At 44.2% G+C, this 22,978-nt stretch overlaps 1 long non-coding RNA gene across 1 annotated transcript; it reads right to left on the reverse strand.

Annotated features, from left to right (window-relative positions):
• LOC116461233 (uncharacterized) lies at positions 1 to 15,061 on the reverse strand. Its single transcript, XR_004246017.2, has 4 exons — positions 14,735 to 15,061; positions 12,942 to 13,121; positions 1,016 to 1,133; positions 1 to 421 (listed from the first exon to the last, which is right to left on the reverse strand). It is a non-coding gene; the product is annotated as an uncharacterized LOC116461233 (long non-coding RNA).
• Between the last annotated feature and the right edge of the window lie 7,917 nt (positions 15,062 to 22,978).

Genomic DNA, 22,978 nt, shown 5'->3' on the forward strand with positions numbered 1-22,978 from the left:
TTTATTTTTTGTAAAGGGTTACAGCCTGGCAGGTGGTCATCTCGCAGGCTGGAAGCATGTCTCCGGCAAAGATGGGAAATAGACACTTTGAAAGAGGAGGGGTTGGGGTAGGAGCTTTATGCTGAACAGCTTGGCTAAACATACATATTCAACAGGTTACAGGAAGACCATGAACATTCATGAAGGTGCTTTTGACACATGCGTATTGAACAAACATGCACGTAATATAAGACCCAGGTTCACTCTGAGATGGAGACAACATTTAAATGTATTACAGTCAGGCCCTATATATTGAAAGGTCTTTTCAGGACACAGAGGCATGCAAATGCGTAATCTCTGTAAACCAGCCAGAACCAGCCCGTGGTCAGTGGTTTTCTTATCCGGAGAAAGTTATTGAAGTCAGTCTCTTGTCCAATCAAAGCTGTAGTTATGGAAGAGGGGGTCAGTTAGTGTCTATGAATTAGATGAGCTCTAATTGTTTTAATATTGCCAATCTCAAGGCTAGTGCTTGTTCTACTACTAGAAAAAAAAGAAAAATCTTGCAGCAGTTAGAATATAGCTTATTCTTGAAGTGTGAAGGGGTGTGACTTAACCTTTGCTTGGCATGGCCTTTGGTCCTGTTTATAATTTGGTACCTTATTGCCACAGAGTCCATTCTGTCTGTCTTATGATCTCTATTTTGGATTCTGGATTAGTTAATAGCAGCCCAGTCCATCACGTCCCTCAGTGGGTCCCCAATGGCTAAGATGCTTGAGTCCAACAACTTATAGTCAATTAAACATTCTAGGCCAGATGGGAATGGAGGTGGGCAGGCATTCATTAACCGTTAAAACCTTTTAAACAAGGTAAGAGCAAAAAAACCTAAGCCAAAATGCAAGATTACAAAATCGACTTATCTATAAGTGTTATGTATTGAGCCATTCCCTATTTAGGCATCCTTGTGCCTGTCTTTGGTTTGGAGCGTCTGAATTAATTTTATCCCTTGAAACTGCCTCTTACAATCTCAGACGCTCACCTCTTCTGCAATGGTCCCTGGGCCTAGAGGCATGGTGCTTGATATTGGATAGCTTTAGCAGCAGTCTGTTGGCGGTGGAAAACAGATCTACCTAGTGGGATTGAATAGTTTTCAAATTCTGGAGACAAAACAAAACATAAAGAATTAGCAACATTTCAAATACAAAGGTCATAAGTGTTGCCTAGTTCTGAGAATGACAGAAAAAGGAAGCTCACAGGTAGCTAAATATTTAAATTATTTACTATCAAGGATTCAGATAGAGGCAAAATTATCAAGTGAATCTTTGAATACAGGCCTGGCCCTGTGTCTCATGAAAGCAGTTTACTTTGATTGTCACCTTCTCCTGAGTCTGAAAGCAAGGCTTTGGTTAACGTGAGTTTGGTGTGAGATATTGGCAGAAGTTGGTGCCTTCTTTAAATGAGATATTTGTACTCAGGAGTCAAAGCCCTGTAACTTAAAAGCACAAAGTAGCTAACAGCACCTGATAAGGACCCTTTTAATGGGGATGGAGGTGGCGATACTAGAGTTCATAGCCTGATCAGAAGCTGTAAAACCTTGCAAAAATTAATGTGTATAGCTTTGACAAGTCCCCAGTAATAAGTCTTAAGTCAGAGACTTAATTTAGGATTTTGATTTTGAGGACATTTATTAAAGATGTTAAAACCTCAATTTGATCAAAACAGAATCACAGGTCGTTGTGAAATAATAGTCATTCATTTAACCAAAGAGTGATAAGCAAAAGACTGTAAAAGCAAAAGGAGCAACAAAAAAGTTACATGGGTATAAAAACCTTATCCCTTGTAAAGCTCAGTTTTCCTAAGTAATGAAAAACCTAATAAAGACAACACAGGAATTCTCTTCTTTTTTCCTTTTCTTGCCTGCTTCGTTTTTCCGTCATAAGAATTATCTTCATAAAAATTTAAAATCGGCCAGGCACAGTGGCTCACGCCTGTAATCCCAGCACTTTGGGAGGCTGAGGCAGGCGGACCACCTGAGTTCAGGAGTTCAAGACCAGCCTGGCCAACATGGTGAAACCTCATCTCTACTAAAAATACAAAAATTAGCCAGGCGTGGTGGCGAAGCTTGTAATCCCAGCTACTCGTGAGGCTGAGGCAGGAGAATCACTTGAACTTAGCGGGTGGAGGCTACAGTGAGCCAAGATCATGCCACTACACTCCAGCCTGGGTGACAGAGCAAGACTCTGTCTCAAAAAAAAAAAAAAAAAAAAGTAAAATCTTTATTTCTTAGGCCAGTCACCAAAAGGCAAAGAAAAACCTTCTGTAGTGTGATTGCTTTTCCTTATGGGAAACCCATTTAGATAACCTGGAAGTCAAACCTAATGCAAAGGGTATTTGAATTAATCAGACACAGGAAGAACATGGCCAGGGTTATGAACATAAGTTATATTATAGAGGAAACTAGAAACTAGAAGTTTCCTGGTTACATGGAACAATTCAGACATCTCAAGAAAAGCCAAGAGTTACAGAATGAAATTATCCTGGATAAAAACATTGCTTTTCTAGGCCTTCAAAATAAAATATTTTAGCACCAGGCCATAATAGCATTTAGACCTGGAGTAAAAAAAGTTACAGGAGCTTATGAAAAAGTTGAGGAAAAAAGTTATCAACTCAGGCTGAAAGGGAAGAAAAAGTTGAAAGCAGCAAGACACAGCAAAAGTTGAACCTCTGAGGTATAAATCCGAGAAGTTTTCAAAAAGAAACAGGTTATGGAATTAAAAGTCAAAACCTCTTTTAATTTTATTAAGAGCAAATTAATATTTTAAGAAAACCTTCTTTTAACCAATACTTTTTAGTTTTGCAGTATTGTACTTTTAATATTAAAGCTCAATTATTAGAGAGACTATCATAAATAATTTCCCTTTAATTATAGCCAACATAATCATGTACAAAATTCCTTTCATAAACTCCCTTTCATGAACATTATCATGACTTACACAGACCATTTGCAACTTGGACTTTCTGATTTGCCCAATACTTTCTCTTTTTTAACCAGTCATTTCACTTTAGGACAAAAATTTGCCATACAAGGTCCTTTCTCATACAAAATTATTCTCCTTTCTTTATAACTTTTTTACCAAAAATTCACCTTCATATTCATAACTTTCTTCACATCTCTCTCTCCTACTTACTGGTTCCTATCTTGTTTTATAAATAACCTTTAAATAACCTCCGAATTAGACATTTATTTTTTTCAAAAAAGAACATATTTTATGTCTTTCTTATAATTCCTTTTTTAAAAAAAGACACATCTGGTTGGGCTTGGTGGCTCACACCTGTAATCCCAGCACTTTAGGAGGCCGAGGCAGGTGGATCACAAGGTAAGGAATTCGAAACCAGCGTGGCCAACATGGTGAAACCTCATCTTTACTAAAAATACAAAAATTAGCCGGGCGTGGTGGTGGGCACCTGTAATCCCAGTTACTCAGGAGGCTGAGACAGGAGAATCTCTTGAACCTGGGAGGTGGAGGTTGCAGTGAGCCGAGATCATGCCTCTCCACTCCAGACTGCATGACAGAGCAAGACTCCATCTTGGGGGAGAAAAAGGAACATCATCTTTGGCACATTTTTTATATACAAAATTATAGGCACTTGACCTTGGTGCCCACTTGGGGCTCTTCCAAGTGTGTTTTCCTTTCTTTACTGTTCAAAAACCTTTAAAAATAAACTTCCACACCTGCTCTGAAAAAAAAAAAAGCGATTATATATTAGCTAGAATTTTTATTCTTAGTAACCTTAAATTTTAGCAAAAAACTGGGATGCAAGCAATGCTGAACTGAGTCTGAGTACAGAATCAAGTTATCCTGGAGAAAATCATTGATTTTCTAGACCTTTGAAATAAAATGTTTTAGCATCAGGCCACAACAGTGGTTAGAAACTGAAGGGAAAAAATAATTACAGGAGCTGACATTAAAGTTGAAAGAAAGAGTTATCAGCTAGGGCTTTGTACTTAGACAGCAGCATTTTATAGATGAGAACAACTCCACAATTCTTAGAAATGTTTCCCCATATCATAACCCTTTCTTAATTGGACATCACCCAGATGTCCAATGACATCTATGTCCAATTTTAAATGACTGTCAGATTTCTAAACTAAACAAAAAGTTTACCTTCAAGCATTTATCCCATTTATATTTACTGTATTTATTTTTAGGAGTTTATCTAGATGACTATGAGAACTGAGATATTAGACAAAACTAGTCATCATTTCAAGTTATTTCCTTGTTAACCATTTTAATAGCCTGTTCACCTAGGTAAGAACCTTCAGTTAAACACATGGGTACATGTGGCTGGGCATGGTGGCTCACGCCTGTAATCCCAGCACTTTGGGAGGCCGAGGAGGGCGGATCATGAGGTCAGGAGATTGAGATCATCCTGGCTAACATGGTGAAACCCCGTCTCTACTAAAAATACAAAAAATTAGCCAGGTGTGGTGGCGGGCGCCTGTAGTCCCAGCTACTCAGGAGGCTGAGGCAGGAGAATGGCATGAACCCAGGAGGTGGAGCTTGCAGTGAGCCAAGATTGTGCCGCTGTACTCCAGCCTGGGCAACAGAGCGAGACTCCATCTCAAAAAAAAAAACAAAAAAAACAAACAAAAAAACAAAAACAAAAACAAAACACATGGGTACATGCACAAAGGCCCTATCTTTTTTACCTTGGAACTCTAGCCATGAGACAGCAACACAAACTTACCAGTTTACAAAAGATGGTTGAATCTAAATTATATTTTTGACAAATTGGAACCTGTTTACATGGCTAAACTTTGTTTTCCCCAATAGGTAATCCAATGCAGGCTATGGACCAAAATTGTGGGTAAACCAGTTTCCATGATAGTTTAATTTTTAAAAACCTCTTTTACTTGCTTTTCCCCTCTTTAGTTTCAAATGAATTTTCAGTGTTTACATTTTAGCTATTAATAGAACTAGTGGAACTGTATTAGAAAAACAAAATCTGGGACTGGGTGCACTGGCTTCTGACTGTAATCCCAGCAGTTTGGGAGGCTGAGGCGGGAGGATCGCGTGAGGCCCAGTGGCCCAGTAGGGGAGACGGACAAGGAAACAGGCAGTTCTGATAAGAGATTGGTTTTTTAAAAAGTGTTCTAGGCAGCCAGCAGGGGGATTTATTCTCTCTGCCTAAGGAAACTATGGGCAGAGAAAGCAACATCTGAAATTACTGGAAACATGTGGGGAAGACATTCTCCACCCAGCTTAGAAAAAGGAGGAAAAAATTGTGCAACCATATATTTACCCAACATAAGAAGTCTGATGGTTAGAGGGAAGGTGGACTCATGCATGCAAGCAATCAGAATGAACCAGCCCCAAGCTATATTTTTATTGTGTTTATGAAACTGTAGACAGCAAAATAATATTTATAAGACATGTTGAAAATACAAAGAATAACAACAGAGCAAACACTTGTGAAATTAATGTGGGTGGTGGATGTATGAGCACTTGCTGTCAGGATATTAATATGATCTGTGAATCTTTCTGTGTTCCTATAATGTCATTTCTCTTTCCTTCCCCCTTAGAGCAAAACAACTTAAAATTTATGCTTATCAGTTCTTTGCTTTACAGTTTAACCACATATGTGTTCATCCCTGAACAATATATTTAACATACTTGTTTGATATGCTTGTTTTTCTATCCTTGGAAATCTTAGGCTGTGTGGGTTTTGTTGCATTCTCTGTCATTTCAGTTGACTCTCACCAGGCCTTGCTCCCCTTTTATTTTGTAATTTTTGACTGTGAGCTCAGGTGCCTTAGAACTTTATCTTGTGGGAATTCTTTGAGACCTCAAAGGTAGATTCCTCCAGAAAGACTTCATTTCTGCCAAGTTTCTGGAGACACAACTCACACAGGACCTCTTTAAACCAGATTTGCAGCTTGAGGCTTTTCAGATCATGTATGTATTGTGCACTGAAGCTCGAAACCCACTGGAGAGCTAGCTCAAGGTAAGAGGAGTAGGGAGTAACACCCTAGTTTCCAGATGCTGAGTCTCTCCCATGTGTGCCCTGTGAGGTCCAGCCAGCTAGGACATGCCTGTCCCCAGCCCAGTCCAAGAAAGAGTTTCTGGGCCATAAGGCAGGGGCCTTGAGCTCCACTTCTTTTATTGTCCACTTCTTTGTTCCAGAAGTCAGATGAGCAGATCCTCAGTGGGAATCCTGCCCCTACTGTTCTTTTTCCTTTGTGAGACAGGATCTTGCTCTGTCACCCAGGCTGGAGTGCAGTAGTGCAATCTCAGCTCACTGCAACCTCTGCCTCCCGGGCTCAAGGGATCTTCCCACCTCAGCTTCCTGAGTAGCTGGGATTACAGGTGCACAGCACTGCTCCTGCTCCCCTACTCTTATTGCTGTGTGACCTCAGCAGGTCGCTGAGTCACTCTGAATGCCTTGTTTTCCTCTGTAGCATGGGAAAATGGAGGGAGTGTGGTGGAAGAAGAAATAAGGCGGTATTATGTGCCTACTGAGTAATCTCTCAATAAAAGTTATTTTCTTTGCAGGATGGGGGCGGAATATAAGAGCTCATTTTAATTGATTATTTACTCTGTTTCAGGCACGTACCTAAGAAGCTTACATGCAACCTCACACCTCTTTTTTTTTTGTTTTGTTTTGTTTTGTTTTTTGAGACAGAGTCTTGTTCTGTTCTGTCACCCAGGCTGGGGTTCAAGCAATTCTCCTGTCTCAGCCTCCCGAATAGCTGGGACTACAGGCGCACAGCACCACACCTGGCTAATTTTTGTATTTTTTTAGTAGAGATGGGGTTTCACTGTATTGATCAGGCTGGTCTCGAACTCCTGACCTTAGGTGATCCACCCAGCTTGACCTCCCAAAGTTCTAGGATTACAGACGTGAGCCACCATGCCCAGCCACAACTTCACACCTCTTTATAGGTGAAGAAATCAAAGTTGGCAGAGAAAGCAATTGGCTTGAGTCTTGCAGCCAGGACCAGCAAAGCCAGGAATTACACTCTAGTCCTTCTGACACCAAAGCTTGTGCTATTAATTCTCTGTTATCCATAACACCATCTCCCTAAGAAGGAGAAGCAACGCTAGAATTCTCCATTTCCCAGATGCTTCTAGTTTTTGAAGGAAGCCGTATGTAGTGTCGTCTCAACAGGTATGGGGAAAAGTCCAGGAATGGGAACCTGGATTTAAACCTGAATATCGAATATTGATCTGATTAACATTATAGTATAACTCCACTGGGAGGATGAGTTATAGAAAGGGTTTGTAAAAGTCATGGAGGCAGATGGAAAAGAAAGCCAAGTCCTTGTTTTCCATGGTGGTAAGTCTTAAACCTGAAAAATCAAATAGTAACAATTTAGGTAACACACCTAAATTTACACACAAGGAAGAAAGTTCCAAAAGAATCAGCCAAGGGGCCAAGGTGGAGGATCGCTTGAGCCCAGGAGTTCGAGACCAGCCTGAGCAACATAACTTGTCTCTCCAAAAAGTTTTTTAAAATTAGCCAGCCACGGTGGCGTGTGCCAGTAGTTCCAGCTACTCAGGAGGCTGAGGTGGGAGGATGCTTGAGCCCAGGAGGTCGAGGCTGCAGTGAACTATGATCACGCTACCGCACTCCAGCCTGAGTGATGGAGCGAGACTCTTGACTCAAAAAAAAAAAAAAAAAAAAAGTCCCTGATGTAAAGTAACTTAAAAAAAAAAAAAAAGAAAGAAACCCCTTCTCTATGCCACCCTCTCAAAAAAAAAAAACTCTTTGCCAGGGTTTCTCTAATGTCATACTTCATGCATTCCTGAGAAGTGGGCAGAGCAGATTTTGTCATCCCCACCTTACAGAGGAGAAAACAGTGGCTGAATTGGCATCCCAAGTTCAGGCAGCATAGCACAGGCCCTGCAGGGGCAGGCTGCATTCACAGCAAGTACTAGAAGAATTCGTGTGAAATGCTTCATAAATGCTTCTAAGGAGCATAACTGTAAAATAGATCCTTATGGCAGTGTTTATTGGCAGCATTACATGATTACATGAGTGTTAAAAGGGATGCTTGAATTATCACACCTGGCGCCACCTTCTGTTGTAAACGAGAACCTGAGGGACAGGTGACACTCTCCAGGATCACGCGGTAAGGCAAGAGCAGAACTGCCCTTTTCCTATCGTTGTGATTCTACATACAACCCCTGGGCCATGTCAGCCACTCCTGCTGTACCATTTTCCAACTGAGTGAAAAATCTCAGATCTCTGCCCATTCCAGACCTCTCTCCATTGTTGGTGTGTTATGTTCTCTTCATGGCAGCTGGTGACCTTTTAAAAATTAAATCGGATCACGTTATTTTCGTGCGCCAAGCCCTTCTGTGGTTTTCACTGTACCTGGAATTACAATCTAAATACCTTGTCATGGCTGTGATCAAGCCCCTGCCTATCTTTTTCTGTCATGCAGGAGGAGTTTGTTCCTGCCTTAGGACTTTTGCATTCATTCTTTTTTTTTTTTTTTTTTTGAGAAGGAGTCTCACTGTCGCCCAGGCTGGAGTGCAGTGGCGCGATCTCGGCTCACTGCAGGCTCCGCCCCCTGGGGTTCACGCCTTTCTCCTGCCTCAGCCTCCCGAGTAGCTGGGATTACAAGTGCCCGCCACCTCGCCCGGCTAATTTTTTGTATTTTTAGTAGAGACGGGGTTTCACCGTGTTAGCCAGGATGGTCTCGATCTCCTGACCTCGTGATCCGCCCGCCTCGGCCTCCCAAAGTGCTGGGATTACAGGCGTGAGCCACCGCACCCGGCCATGCATTCATTCTTTCTTCTGCATCCACCAGAGGCCTACACGGCTCCTTCCTTCACTCCACTCAGAGCCATCCTGCCTAAACTGGCCCCTCTTTACCCTGTACTCTGGGTTATTTTCTTTCTTTTTTTAAATTATACTTTAAGTTCTAGGGTACATGTGCACAATGTGCAGGCTCATTACTTAGGTATACATGGGCCCTGCTGGCCCGCTGCACCCATCAACCCGTCATTTACATTAGGTATTTTTCCCAATGCTATCCCTCCCTCCCTGAATTCTTTTCTTCATAGCAGTTATCACCACCTGAAACTTATCTCACTCAATTATTATTCTCTCCTGAAATGTCAGCTCCAGGAGGGTGGGGAGCTTGTGTGCTGCCTTCACTCCTGTGACCCAGCACCTAGAACAGTGCCCAGCACATACAGTCGGCACTCAACCATAGCGTGGCTACTGAGTCCTTCCTGAGTGCAGGCACTATTCCAAAGTCTATACATGTATTAACCTCCCCTCCCTCAGTAACAACCAAAGAGGCAGGAGCTGTTATTACCAACCGCATTTTACAGATGCATCAATAATGACAGAGAAGTGAAGCGACTTGCCCACACAACCAGTAAATTGGCAGAGTCAGATTTGAATCCATGGAGTCTGGTCTGCACTTTCAATCACCGAATACCCTTTCTAAGAAACATGTGCTGAATGAGTGCATGGATAAATCAGTGTCTACCCAACATCTTTGCCTAGATATCCCGCAGAGATGGGGTTTTTCTATGTTGGTCATGCTGGTCTGGAACTCCTGGCCTCAAGGGATCCACCCACCTCGGCCTCCCAAAGTGCTGGGATTACAGGAGTGAGCCACCACATCAAGCTTTTTCCCATATTTTACAGGGAAGGAAACTGGCTCAGAAAAGTGAAGTCACCTGCTTATGGTCACACAGTAGTATCTACTAAATAGTCACATAGTAATAGCCACTAAAGCCTAACCCCTCTAATTAGTACCAAGCTCCTTGGCTCGCGCCTGTAATCCCAGCACTTCGGGAGGCCGAGGCGGGCGGATCACGAGGTCAGGAGATCGAGACCATCCTGGCTAACATGGTGAAACCCTGTCTCTACTAAAAATACAAAAAATTAGCTGGGTGTGGTGGCGGGCACCTGTAGTCCCAGCTACTCGGGAGGCTGAGGCAGGAGAATGGCATGAACCCGGGAGGCAGAGCTTGCAGTGAGCCGAGATCCAGCCACTGTATTCCAGCCTGGGCGACAGAGCGAGACTCCGTCTCAAAAAATAAATAAATAAATAAAATATAAATAAATAAATAAGTACCAAGCTCTTTTCCATTATAAACTTATTCATTATTATTACTAATGAATATTATTACAATTACTTTTATCATCCAAGCACTATTTATCGAGAAGTTATTCTGCCAGGTACTTGTACAAGGAATTTCACAAATATCATAGCATTTAATTATCACTATGATTCTATGAGATCAACATGAGAAAAAAAGCAGAGGCTGACTCACGCCTGTAATCCCAGCACTTTGGGAGCCCAAAGCAGGCAGATCACCTGAACCTGAGGTCAGAAGGTTGAGATCAGTCTGGCCAACATGGTAAAACCCCGTCTCTACTAAAAATACAAAAATTAGCCAGGCATGGTGGCATGCACCTGTAATCCCAGCTACTCGGGAGACTGAGGCATGAGAATCGCTTGAACCCAGGAGGTGGAGGTGACAGTGAGTCGAGATCATGCCATTGCACTCCAGCCTGGGTGACAGAGCAAGACCCTGTCTTGAAAGAAAGAGAGAGAGAAGAAAAAAGAGCAGACCTGACTTCCAGGAGCTGTCCTGACACTCAGCTGGGCCTTGATGTTCTCCTGCTGAACATGAACAACTTTGCAAAACATCAATGTCAGACAAGGCCATGCTCTGCCCATGACAGATCAAAACCAAAACTGCCTAAGCTGTAATCATGTTTGAATACAGACAAAACATGAGCAAGCCACAAAAATAATCAAGCAGCCCTCTCCCCTGGCTAATATGAACATCGGCTGCTTCTTTACCAACTGCTGCTCTTCTTACAGCTCTAACCTCCATCCAGTCATCCCTTCTTACAGCTAAGATTTATTAAGATACCGAGTCATAGAACTGCTGCACTTCCTGACAGTATCCGATGCAAAGCCTGCTTCTTTAAACCGTCCCCCAAATCAACTAACACAAGCCTGAGTCCTAGAAGTCCTTTCTAACATCCCCTTGATGAGATGTCACTGTGTGATCACCCAGGTCTGTATTCTCCTTAACCTTAGTGAGTAATAAACGCACGTTGTTCGACTTCTAGTTCAGCTAGGAAGAGGGGTATTCCTAGTGGTCTCTGGCTGGAGATATTGACAGGTATTGTCATCATCCATATTTTATCAATAAGAAAACTGAAGTTCAGAGAAGTTGAGAAACATATGCGAGACCACAAGGCAGTGAGTGAGAACTAGCTCTATCTAACGCCGAGTCTACGTCCTCAATTGTTTAACAATCCCTGCTATTCCAGCACTCTATGCCTCAGTTTTCTCATCTGCAGCGAGGCAGTTAGATTTTGCTCTCCAAAGGTCCCTCCAGCCCCCATCTTCTTGGAGGCAGGTGTGTGAATGTATTGTCAAAGGGGCTCCACCTGGAGGAGCTGGAGAGCACCTATCTTTGGCTGGGAACCCACTGGATTCCAAACAGATTGCTCCCATGATGCCTTGCAGCTGGGAGGTCTAATAATGAACTTGAAGAGTGGTGCATCCTCAGAAACACCTTCATGAGCCTTGGACCCCTGCCACCATCTACCTCCTACCCCCTCCTCTCAGCCACCCTCTTTTCTATTTCTGAATTACCATTGCCACAGCTCTTGCTTAACTGGGGGAGGCAAGGCAGGGGGGTGATTCAGGAGCTCTTACCCTACTGAGCACCCTCCTCTTCCTACAGTTGCCTCTCTCTCCATCCCCAGTGAGGGGCACCTCACAAGGGGGGCTACCATCTGGCAGCCTCTGCAGAAATCGTAGGGAGATTTAAAAAGAGAGATTCTCTTAACTATGAATCCTAAGAGTCTGAAAGCTCATGGAGAGGACTTAGCAAAACGTTGCACAAGAACCAAAAATACACTTTGTGGGAGGTGGAAGTACTTTGATTACCATTTCTCAATCTCTGCAGAACTGTCTTAGTACAAAGACAGCTGACCTGGTTAGTGGGCTTCTTGAGAGTAGTCAGGACCCGTGTGGAAATGCAGGGCCAGGGGCAAAGGGGACACATATTTGTTTCTTTTTTTTCTTTTTTTGAGACAGGATTTTACTCTGTCGCTCACGCTGGAGTACAGTGGCACAATCACGGCTCACTGCAATCTTCACCTCCCAGAATCAGGTGATCCTCCTACCTCAGCCTCTGAGTAGCTGGGAGTACAGGTGCATGCCACCACGCCCAGCTGATTTTTGTATTTTTTGTAGAGATAGCGTTTCAACATGTTGCCCAGGCTGTTCTTGAACTCCTGGGTTCAAGCAATCCACCTGCCTCACTGCTGGGATTATAGGCATGAACCACCATGCCTGGCCCATACACTAGTTTAATGGGAAACAAGAGTGCTCTTCTAATAATAAGTGCTGTCAGCTGGAACCTGCTGCCAAGAGGAGGTGAGCTTCCCATTGGAGAAAGTATGAAAGCTAAGGCTGATTAATGAGCTAACTTCTATGAAATTCTGGGTTTTCATTATTCAGAAGCCTTTCCCAACTTTTCTTCTTCCAGCACCAAATCCCTCTCCCATCCCAACATCCACACACCTATGCCACTCCCCCATGGGTCTGTTTCTTAGAGGTAAGAAAGGTAGTGGGCTCTCTCCTGATGAGCTGGGTGGAGCAGAGGGAAGCAGGAAACTCAGGCTACAGGGGAGAAGGGCACGACTCTCATGCAAATGAGGTAGTTCCCCCATCTCTCCTAGGTAACTCCTCTTCCCCTTCTACCCACGGAGGGCACTCCAGGTTCACCTATATTCAGGGTTGGGTGAACTTTGAGGAATAAGTTGGGGTCTCCTATGATGCAGAACAGCTACTTGGAAACCAATACAAATACTCCTTTCGGAGAGGTGGGAGGTAAAGGAAATTAGAATCCTTTTTCTAATGTCCACATCCTTGCCATGCCCAAAAGCTTATGTTTTCCTCTTTCTACCTGATAAAATTCAGTTCATCTTTCAAAATCCAGGATGAGCGCTGCCTCCTCTGCGACGCCAGCCTTGACCTCTTCAGGTGAGATTCAGGGCCTCCATCTGGGCTCCCGCAGTGTTCGTGCTGCTGAAACTATTCCTCTGCCTCACCTGTTCTGGTCCAGCCAACTCCTAAGTGGGGTGCACTGTGGCACAGAAAGACAATATTTAGAAACTTCATTATATTCATTTCTAGCCTATACTTTATTAAAATTTATATTATTGAATACTTATAATGTACATATTAGTACAACAATATGCATATACTTATAAATATGGGAACTGCACGCTCAAAAACCTTTTACCGGGCTAGGCACAGTGGCTCATGCCTGTAATCCCAAAACTTTGGGAGGCCAAGGCGGGAAGATTACTTGGGGCCAGGAGTTCGAGACCAGCCTGGCCAACGTGGTGAAACCCCATCTCTACTAAAAATACAAAAATTAGCCAGGCAAACACCTGTAATCCCAGCTACTCAGGAGGCTGGACAGGAGAATTGCTTGAACCTGGGAGACGGAGGTTGCAGTGAGCTGAGATCGCGCCACTGCACTCCAGCCTGGGTGACAGAGTGAGACCCCTGTCTCCAAAACAAAACAAACAAACAAACAAAAAAACCTTTTACTGATATGGGCGGTGTGAGGGATCAAACAAATTTGGAGGCTACCGCTTTGGTCATTATTGTTTTCCTGGTGCCTATCACAAAACAGGTGCTTAATATTTGGGAGTGAGGCCTGGTGGCTCATGCCTGTAATCCCAGCACTTTGGGAGGCCGAGGCCAGAGGATTGCTCGAGGCCAGGAGTTCCAAACCAGCCTGAGCAGCATGGAGAGAGCTGTTTCCACAAAAAGTTAAAAAATTAGCTGAGCATGGTGGCACATATCTGTAGTTCCAGCTACTGGGGAAGCTGAGACAGGAGGATTGCTTGAGGCCAGGAGTTCAAGGTTACAATGAGCAATGATTGCACCACTGCATTCCAGCCTGAGTGACAGAGCAAGACCCAGTCTCCAAAAACATATATATTATGTATATATGTGCACATATATGTATATAATTATATTATTCCCTACTGAAAAATGAGTGGCCCAGATATCACTTACAAACACTAGTGATACATACATGTGTGTATATATGCACATATATGTATATAATTATATACATGTGTATGTGTATATATAATATATATGAATATGTATGTAATTATATATACATATGTGCATATACACACGTGTATATGTAATTATATATTAATAGAAATAATATGTATAAATATATAAAATACATATATTATATATATGTTATATACATGTCTGTTTTATATATGTATATAATTATATACATATATACACACACGAGAGTGAATGAATGAACAAGTGAATGAGGCTGCCTGGGTTGTCTGTTATAATGATCATATATGTTAGCTGGGTGACATTGGGCAAGATACTTCCCTTTCTTAGGTCTGAATTCCTCATCTGTGAAATGAGGAATTTGGTTCAGATTCCCTCCCAAATGCCGTCCAGCACTAGTGTTTCTAAGTGATGTCCGGGTCACTCATTTTCCAGTAGGGGGCAGTATCATTTAGTCAATAATAATCATAGTTAATGTTTAAGTTGCAGTCATTACATGGTCCAAGGGCTCAGCATGTGTTAATTCACTTAGCTTCACAACAACCCCAAACAGGGAGAAGACAGGTACAGAGTACACATACAAGTTAAATCACTTGTTCAAAGCCACATACAGAGTGTGGCAGAAGATATGTGCCCTACCCTTATCCCGGACGTGACTCCTTCGGTGCTGCCAGCTGATTTCCAAATGCTAGTGTCTGCATCTCTTTGCCTCAGGGCTTCCTTGGAAGCCACACAAGGAGGGCCCAGGCCCAGATCAGCTGGAAACCCTCAGTCCATATGGAGACTGGTGCCTGAATAGCTCCACTGGTGCATAAACACTTGCTCTCCTAGGGAAAGGGGGTGATAGCTGCTGCGAAGAATTGTCTGGCCCTGCTCCCAGCATTCCCAATGGAATTAAGCTCAGTCACAAACAGTGATGGGGGGCTTGATGCCTCACCCTTTCTCACCCCCATGCCCACCTTACCTAATAAGCTGCTTCTTAGATCCCCAAATTCCCAAATTAAGACAAACCCAGAATTAGGACTCTTATAGCCTGGCTGGAAAGTCTGGGCTCTTAATTTACACAATCTTCCTCCCAAAGGACAAAGCCTTTGGGTCTGTCACATATGCCTGGGTTCTGCCATTCATCAGATGTTATGGGTTGAACTCTGTCCTCCCAAAAAAGCTACTTGGAGTCGTAACCCCCAGGTCCCTCCAAATGTGACCTTATTTGGAGATGGGCTCTTTACAGAGGTAATCAAGTTAAGATGAGGTCAGCAGTGTGGGCCCTAATCCAATACGACTGGTGTCCTTAAAAAGGGGACAGACGGGAGAACACTATGTGAAGATTGGATTTATGCGACCACAAGTCAAGGAGTTTCCAGAAGCCAGGAGAGGGGCCTGGAACAGATCTTTCCCCAGCTTCTTCAGAGGGAACGCAGCCCTGTGGACACCCTGATCTCACACTTCTGGCCTCCAGAATTTAAGAGGGTAAATTGCAGTTGTTTAAACCAGTCAGTCTGTAGTCCTTTGTTCTAGTTGCCCCAGGAAAACAATATGGCAGTTACGTGACATCACCATGCCTCCATATCCCCCTCTGTAAACTGGGGACAATAATGCACCCTCCTTCACAGGATTCTTGGGAATTAAATGAAATAATGCGTGTAAAAGGCTAAGCATGGAGCCTGGTACGTGGCCGGTGTCCACTAAATGGGTAGTTGTTATTGCTGTAACTGAAGTAACAAACCACCACCACCACCCCACAACACACACACAGAGATACACACACACACACACACACACACACAACTTCAGGGAAGGGGATTTCTTGGATAAGCAGACAATTGACCCTCATGCTCCTTCCCTTCTCCTTCAGAGAGTCCAGGAGAACAACCTACCCCTAAATCTGACCTGGCCCAAAAGTGAAAAAAAAAAAAAGGCTTTAATGTTGAAACATCACCCAGGTCTTTGTGTAGCTTAGAGTGGCCATTAAGAGGTAGGTGTTGTAATGGGTTTTCTTCTTACGACTGGTAGGGCCCAGTCTGAAGCCAGGAAAAGTGGTGATGCTGCTGTTCTGCAAAACATTGGGAAGATCACCCAATATTAAGGTTCTTAGTTGCAAACAACAGGATCCAATCCAGTTTGTTTAACTGGAAAATGAATGTTTTTAAATATTGTATAAGGCCAGAGAGACAAAGCCTGAAACTACACAGACAAGGAAAAATGTCCAACATCACAGGCAGCGAGGGGGATTCTTTCATGAAAACCCCCCGGCCACCACTACTTGGCAGAGCTGATGCTCAGAACTGGATGCCAGAAACTCCACCCCTGCCATCCCCAAAGAACCCGGCGAGGGGGTGGGGGGTAGAGGATGAAGGTGAGGATGCAGTGAGAATGAGAGCTAGGGTGAGAGAGTCCTGGATTCAAACCCTCAGCCTGTCATCTGTCCTGGGCAAAGGAGATGTGCTCGTGCCCTCATTTATTCATTCATTATGCAAATATTTACAGACTGTCTCCTTTGTGCCAGGCACTGTGCTAAGTGCTGGGGATAACATGATGAAAAAACAAAGGAATGTGGTTTGTATTCTTGTGGTGCTCAGTTTTTCAAATACAGTGCTGAAACAAGCCCGTGGGGAGAGGAAGGAGGCTGGGTTCTGCTGTGAAGGAGAGGGTTGAGGAGGAAGCAGAGAAGGTGCTGCACTATTTCAGAAAGCAGCCACAGGCCCTGTCTGGGGCATCCTCGGACGTCAGCATCTCAAGGCAGCACAGGTGACAGGCTCTCTGCAAAGAGAAAGGAATTTGTTCATTGTCATTGCTGAAGCCCTTGACTTGGGACAATGTGCAGCTGGCAGATCCTAGACCCTCCCAGAAATGAGCACCTATGGTCCTCCCTGCAGTCAAGGTGACAGACAAGAAGGCAGTGAGTTTGCCAAGCCTGGGGGGTGGTGGCTCAGGAGCACTGCAGACTCACTCTGCAGGATGGCTGCTTCAGTGTTCCCATCTGAAAAAGGGGAACAGGTAAGACGGCTCAGATTATTTCAGAGATGCTTCTAGCAGTGACCTCCTGCCAAGCTGGCTTTTGGAAGATGTGTTAAGTCTGTGGTTTCACAGGACACATTGCCACTTTCTCCTCGGAAGGCAGCGAGAGCCTCAGCATCAGAAAAGGGACACTGTGTAGGTGCGAGGGGTGTAGGACCTGTGAACTCTACCTCTTTGCCTCAGATCTTCCCTCCGGACCTGCTCCTCGCCTTACCCCATGCCCTGGGGTCCTGGCTGTCTCCTGTGGCAGATCCTGGCTCACTCCTGCTTCTCCAGGAAGTGGTTCTCCTTCCTTCTGCAGTGGCCATATCCAAAGGTCTTGCAGATCCTGGAGCTGGTGTTGAAGAAGGACCTAGGAAGGAAAGCTCCAGGTAGAAGGCAGGTGGCAGGGCTCCAGAGACACAGGAGGGTCAATAAGAGGATGGTCATCACAGCAGTCTACACAGCAAGCAGCAGAAACAACTGACATGGCCGGCTGGGCGCGGTGGCTCACGCCTGTAATCCCAGCACTTTGGGAGGCCGAGGCGGGCGGATCACCTGAGGTCCGGAGTTCGAGACCAGCCTGACCAACATGGAGAAACCCCGTCTCTACTAAAAATACAAAATTAGCCCGGCGTGGTGGCGTATGCCTGTAATCCCAGCTACTCCGGGGGCTGAGGCAGGAGAATGGCTTGAACCCGGGAGGCGGAGGTTGTTGTGAGCCGAGATGGCGCCATTGCACTCCAGCCTGGGCAACAAGAGCGAGAAACTCCGTCTCTAAAAAAAAAAAAAAAAACAACTGACATGGCCAAGCGTGGTGACTCACACCTGTAATCCCAACACTTTGGGAGGCCGAGGTGGGTGGATCACCTGAGGTCAGGAGTTCGAGACCAGCCTGACCAACGTGGAGAAACCCTGCCTCTACTAAAAATACAAAAATTAACCGGGTGTGGTGGCATATGTCTGTAGTCCCAGCTACTTGGGAGGCTGAGGCAGGAGAATTGCTTGAACCTGGGAGGCAGAGGTTGCAGTGAGCCAAGATCACGCTACTGCACTACAGCCTGGGCAACAGAGTGAGACTTCATCTCAAAAAAAAAAAAAATGGTAAAATATCTTGCTGAATATTTAAGAATTTAAGTCTCTGCAATTATTCAATGTGTTCATTCAGCCACAGACTTCTTCACCTCTTTAGTAAACTATCAGGTAAACAGAGGGGAAAAAAAAAACCTGGTGAAATGAGGAAACCTTTGCATTGATGTGGAAGTTGTTTTCTTGATTTTCTTTTTGAAGCTAGAAATCACATTCTGGTAGATGATTAACACTTTAACTTGACCTTGAAGTCTGGAACGACTCGTATTCAGATCCAAAGCTCTTGGGCTGAGCGGGGCTGGGTTAGGGTGCGGAGAGCAAGGCAGGACTGTGCAGGTGCAAGGTTGGACCTTGTCTTTATTTTAAATGTTTATATTTTGTTCATGGATTTTTAAAATTAATTTTAACTTTTTAAACCATTGCATTTGAATATGATTTATCTTGATGGCTGAGTTTCTTGACTTCTTAAATTCTGTGTCCAAGACTTCATTCATCTCACCCTTGTCCTGAGGTGAAGCCCTGTCTCTTGGGGCTGGATGAATGAGCTGGATCTTTTGCTGACAGCAGATTTGATGGAGACCCAGAAGGAGGGTAACACCAGAGCCCTGAGGAGGGAAGAGTGGGTGCCACAGAGTAGAAATCATTAGGAAAGGGAAGGCTGTGGTTCCTGAGGGCAGCCTTGCCCGCTGGGTAGCTCTACCTGGGGCTGCTACTCTTCCCTCTTCACCTTTTGATGAGCAAATCAATGAGTTCCTATACATTTAGACCTCTAAAGTAGAATGATTTATCTGTTTTCTTTGAGTTGTAGGAGTTGGAAATCTTTACTTGTTTAATGCTTTTCTTTATTTTCCAAGTTTTCTATCATGAGCATATATTACTGCATTTAGGTATCAGGAAACAACAAAGGAAAGACATTTAATTACTTATGTAAAGAACAGAATCATCTTCGACAGAGCAAAGCATTCTTACTATTCAAGAGACCTGAGACAGACCAAGGGAACAACACATATACACAGGCCTTCAGTGTTTGCCTGGACTGGTGCAGTAGCCTACTCACTGGCCCTCTGTCTCCACCCTTTGTCTCCTACAGGCTACTCTCCACACCGCAGCCAGAGGGATCCTGTGACAATTTGAATCAGATCATGATGTTCCTGTGGTTTCCCATCTCTTTTACAAAGCCTAAGTTTTTACACAGTCCTACAAGGCTTTCCTCCATAGCCTCTCTGACTGTATTATCTTCCACTCCCCCACCCCACCCACTCAGCGCCAGCCACACTGGCCTCATCGCTGCTGCTCAAACACATCAGGCAAAGTTTTCCTGGGGGCCTTTGCACTAACCACGTCTTCTTCCTGCATTGCTCTTCTCACAGCTGGTCATGATGCTCACTTACTTTCTACAGGTTCTGCTCTTTGACCGGTCTACATAAAAGAGCAGCACCTCTTTTACCCCCATTACTCCTTATCCCCTTCCACTACTTTGTCTTCAAAATGCTTGTCATGATTCGCATATTATCTCCTTATTTTTCTATTGCCTGCCTCCCCTAGAGGGTAGGGTCCTTTGCTGCTGTGTTTTGTTTACAGCTATGTGCTCATGGAGAACGATGCCTTGTAGGTACTTGGCAAATATTCGTCAAATGAATTAATCTGCTCATGCTCATTGATGGTGGGGATGATGCTGCAGTCATTGAATAGAATGAGGATAATTAAGTTCCCTGGAAAAAAGTGTATTTGATCATCGGGCACCTCCTTATTAGGAATCGAGTTCTAACGTGCTATAAATGGTCTCTACATGGGAGGTCAGAAGAGGGAATGAATTTTTCCAACTAGGGGATCGAGAGAAGTTTCTCATGGGTTGGCCCTGGATATGAGCTTTATAGCACAGTTGGATTGGGACTGAAGAGAAGAGGGTAGAAAAGTGGACTAAGGGACTGGCACAAGCCAGGTACTTGGGGAGTGGGGAGGACTTATGGCATGATTCTGAAACTGCCTCTGTGAAAATTATAACTGAGGAAATTACGACACTGAAAGAGATCAGACCTCACCAACTCTATCTGCCTTCTACCCTTTAAGCTGTCCTTGTTCATTCCTGGGTGTAGGCAGAACTAACCTTAGAAAGGAATTTAGTTTATGGTTTGACTGAAACAAAATTGACACTAGCCCTTTCCAAAAAATACCTCCTTCTTACCTGGGGACCAGTCTGCCTTAATTAGCTACAAAATTAGAAATTACAGTTTAGGAATCATGCAGCCTCTGGCTGCAAGAGTTTGAATCTCCCCAAATTGCTCCTGGTGATAACATCACTATTGTAAAACCTAAGGTCAGTGCTTGATATATTTTGCAGACCCTGCACTTGATGGATCAGCTGACACCACCCAGACCAGTAATCTGGCTCAACCAGTTCTGCCATCCCACCCAGGAACAGAAGACAGCAAGAAAACCTCACTTCAATTCCCCTGTGATTCCATCTCCAACCTGACCAATCAGCACTCTCCACTTCCCAAGCCTCTACCTGCCAAATTATCTTTAAAAATTCCAGTCCTGGGATGCTTGGGGAGACTGATTTGAGTAATAATAAAACTCCAGTCTCCCACACAGCTGGCTCTGCATGAATTACTCTTTCTCCATTGCAATTCCCCTGTCTTGATAAATCAGCTCTGTCTAGGCAGTGGGCAAGGTGAACCCATTGGGCGATTACAATTCCTTCCAGTTGCAGGTCTTGCAGGCTCGCAGGGCCTCTCCCTCCGACTCCCATCACTTCCTTCACCTTCCTTCTGGAAGGATTTCCCTGGAGTGGCCTCAGCCTATGAAGATGGAAGGAGGGAGGAAGGCTGTAGGCACTGCAGGAGCAGAGGGCAATCAGAATGTGTAATTTAGAAAGTAGCCCAAGGACTCAGCAGAAGACCTCAGTTCACCTACTCCTCCCTCACCCTAGATGTCTTTTAAGAGATGGAGTCTTGCTCTGTTGCCCAGGATGGTGCCACCATGCCCAACCCTCACCTCACATGTGGTTCAACCCCAGAACCACAAAGCCAGAGAGACCTTAGAAACTCAGCAAAGCCACAGGAAGCGAGGCTCCTGGAGAGCAATGCCTTGTAGGTACTTGGCAAATATTTGTCAAATGAATTAATCTCCTGATGCTCACTGGTAGTGGGGGGTGCTGCAGTCATTGAATAGAATGAGGATAATTAAGTTCCTTAGAAAAATGTGTATTTGACCATGGGACACCTCCTTATTAGGAATCTAGCTCTAACATGCAGCACTCTCATGCTATGAGATTCACCAGCCTGAAGACACTCAAAGATCTCGAGAGGATAATAGTTGAGACATAGGAGAGTAAGGGCCTGGAGTTACTACTAACATCCCGACAGCCTGGGAGAAGCACACCTTGGCCCTCGAGCAAACCTCCAGCAAACTCTCAGAATACAGAACAAGTTTCTTGCTCTCTGTCTACAGGTGCCTCAGGCAGTTAAGTTGTTCCAGATCCTTCTGATTAATTCTTAGAAGGGCAAAATAAAATAATGATTTCATATTGGATTTTTTTACTTGGAAGAAGGAGGTATGTAGACAAAGTCTTTGAGAATAAGACATTTTAGTAAAAAATGAGCAAAGAATCTGTGTGGCAGGCATCCCCACTGCACAGATGAGGAAACTTAAGAATAAGTAACTTACTCAAGATCACACAGCTAGTAAGTGCTGGAGCCAGGACAAGTTACCATTAAGCCACAACTCAATCATTGAAGAATCTGGCTTCTATAGGGAATTCCTTTTTTTTTTTTTTTTTGGAGATGGAGTTTCACTTATGTCACCCAGGCTGGAGTGCAATGGCACGATCTTGGCTCACTGCAACCTCCGCCTCCTGGGTTCAAGCGATTCTCCTGCCTCAGTCTGCCAGGTAGCTGGGATTACAGGCATGCACCACTACGCCTGGCTAATTTTTGTATTATTAGTAGAGACGGAGTTTCACCATGTTAGCCAGGCTGGTCTCAAACTCCTGACCTCAGTTGATCCACCCGCTTTGGCCTCCCAAAGTGCTGGGATTACAGCTGTGAGCCACCGCACCCAGCCAGAGAATTCTTAAAATGCAGATAACTGGTAAGGGTCTTGGGGAAGAACTACCCAAACTCATTTCTCCCCTGTTCCTGGACCTCCCCTTAGCCACCACAGAACAGGGATAAGTGAGTCTGGAGAGTTTTTTCCTAACACCAAATACGTGGTATTGTCAGAGGCATTTGAATCAGAGAGACTCCATCTTGATTAGGAGCTGGGTAAAATAAGGCTGAGACCTGCTGGGCTGCCTTCCCAGGAGGTTAGGCATTCTAAGTCACAGAGTGAGATAGGAGGTTGTTACAAGGTACAGGCCACAAAGACCTTTCTGATAAAATAGGTTACACTAAAAAAGCCAGCCAAAACCCACCAAAACCAAGATGGCAACAAAAGTGACCTCTAGTTGTCCTCACTGCTCATGATATCCTAATTATAATGCATTAGCATGCTAAAAGACACTCCCACCGGCACCATGACACTTTACAAATGCCATTGTAATGTCAAGAAGTTACCCTATATGATCTAAGAAGGGGAAGAACCCTCAATTCCAGGAACTGCTTACCCCTTTCCCGGAAAACTCATGAATAATTCACCCCTTGTTTAGCAAATAATCAAGAAATAATGATAAAAATAGCAAACCAGCAGCCCTCGGGGCTGTTCTGCCCATGGAGCAGCCACTCTTTTATTCCTTTACTTTCTTTTTTTTTTTTTTTTTTTTTCCCCTTTAAAAGGTGCATGCTTTTATTTTTTTTT

Source organism: Hylobates moloch, unplaced genomic scaffold (genome assembly GCF_009828535.3).
Source record: "Hylobates moloch isolate HMO894 unplaced genomic scaffold, HMol_V3 SCAFFOLD_21, whole genome shotgun sequence".
NCBI classification, from domain to species: domain Eukaryota; kingdom Metazoa; phylum Chordata; class Mammalia; order Primates; family Hylobatidae; genus Hylobates; species Hylobates moloch.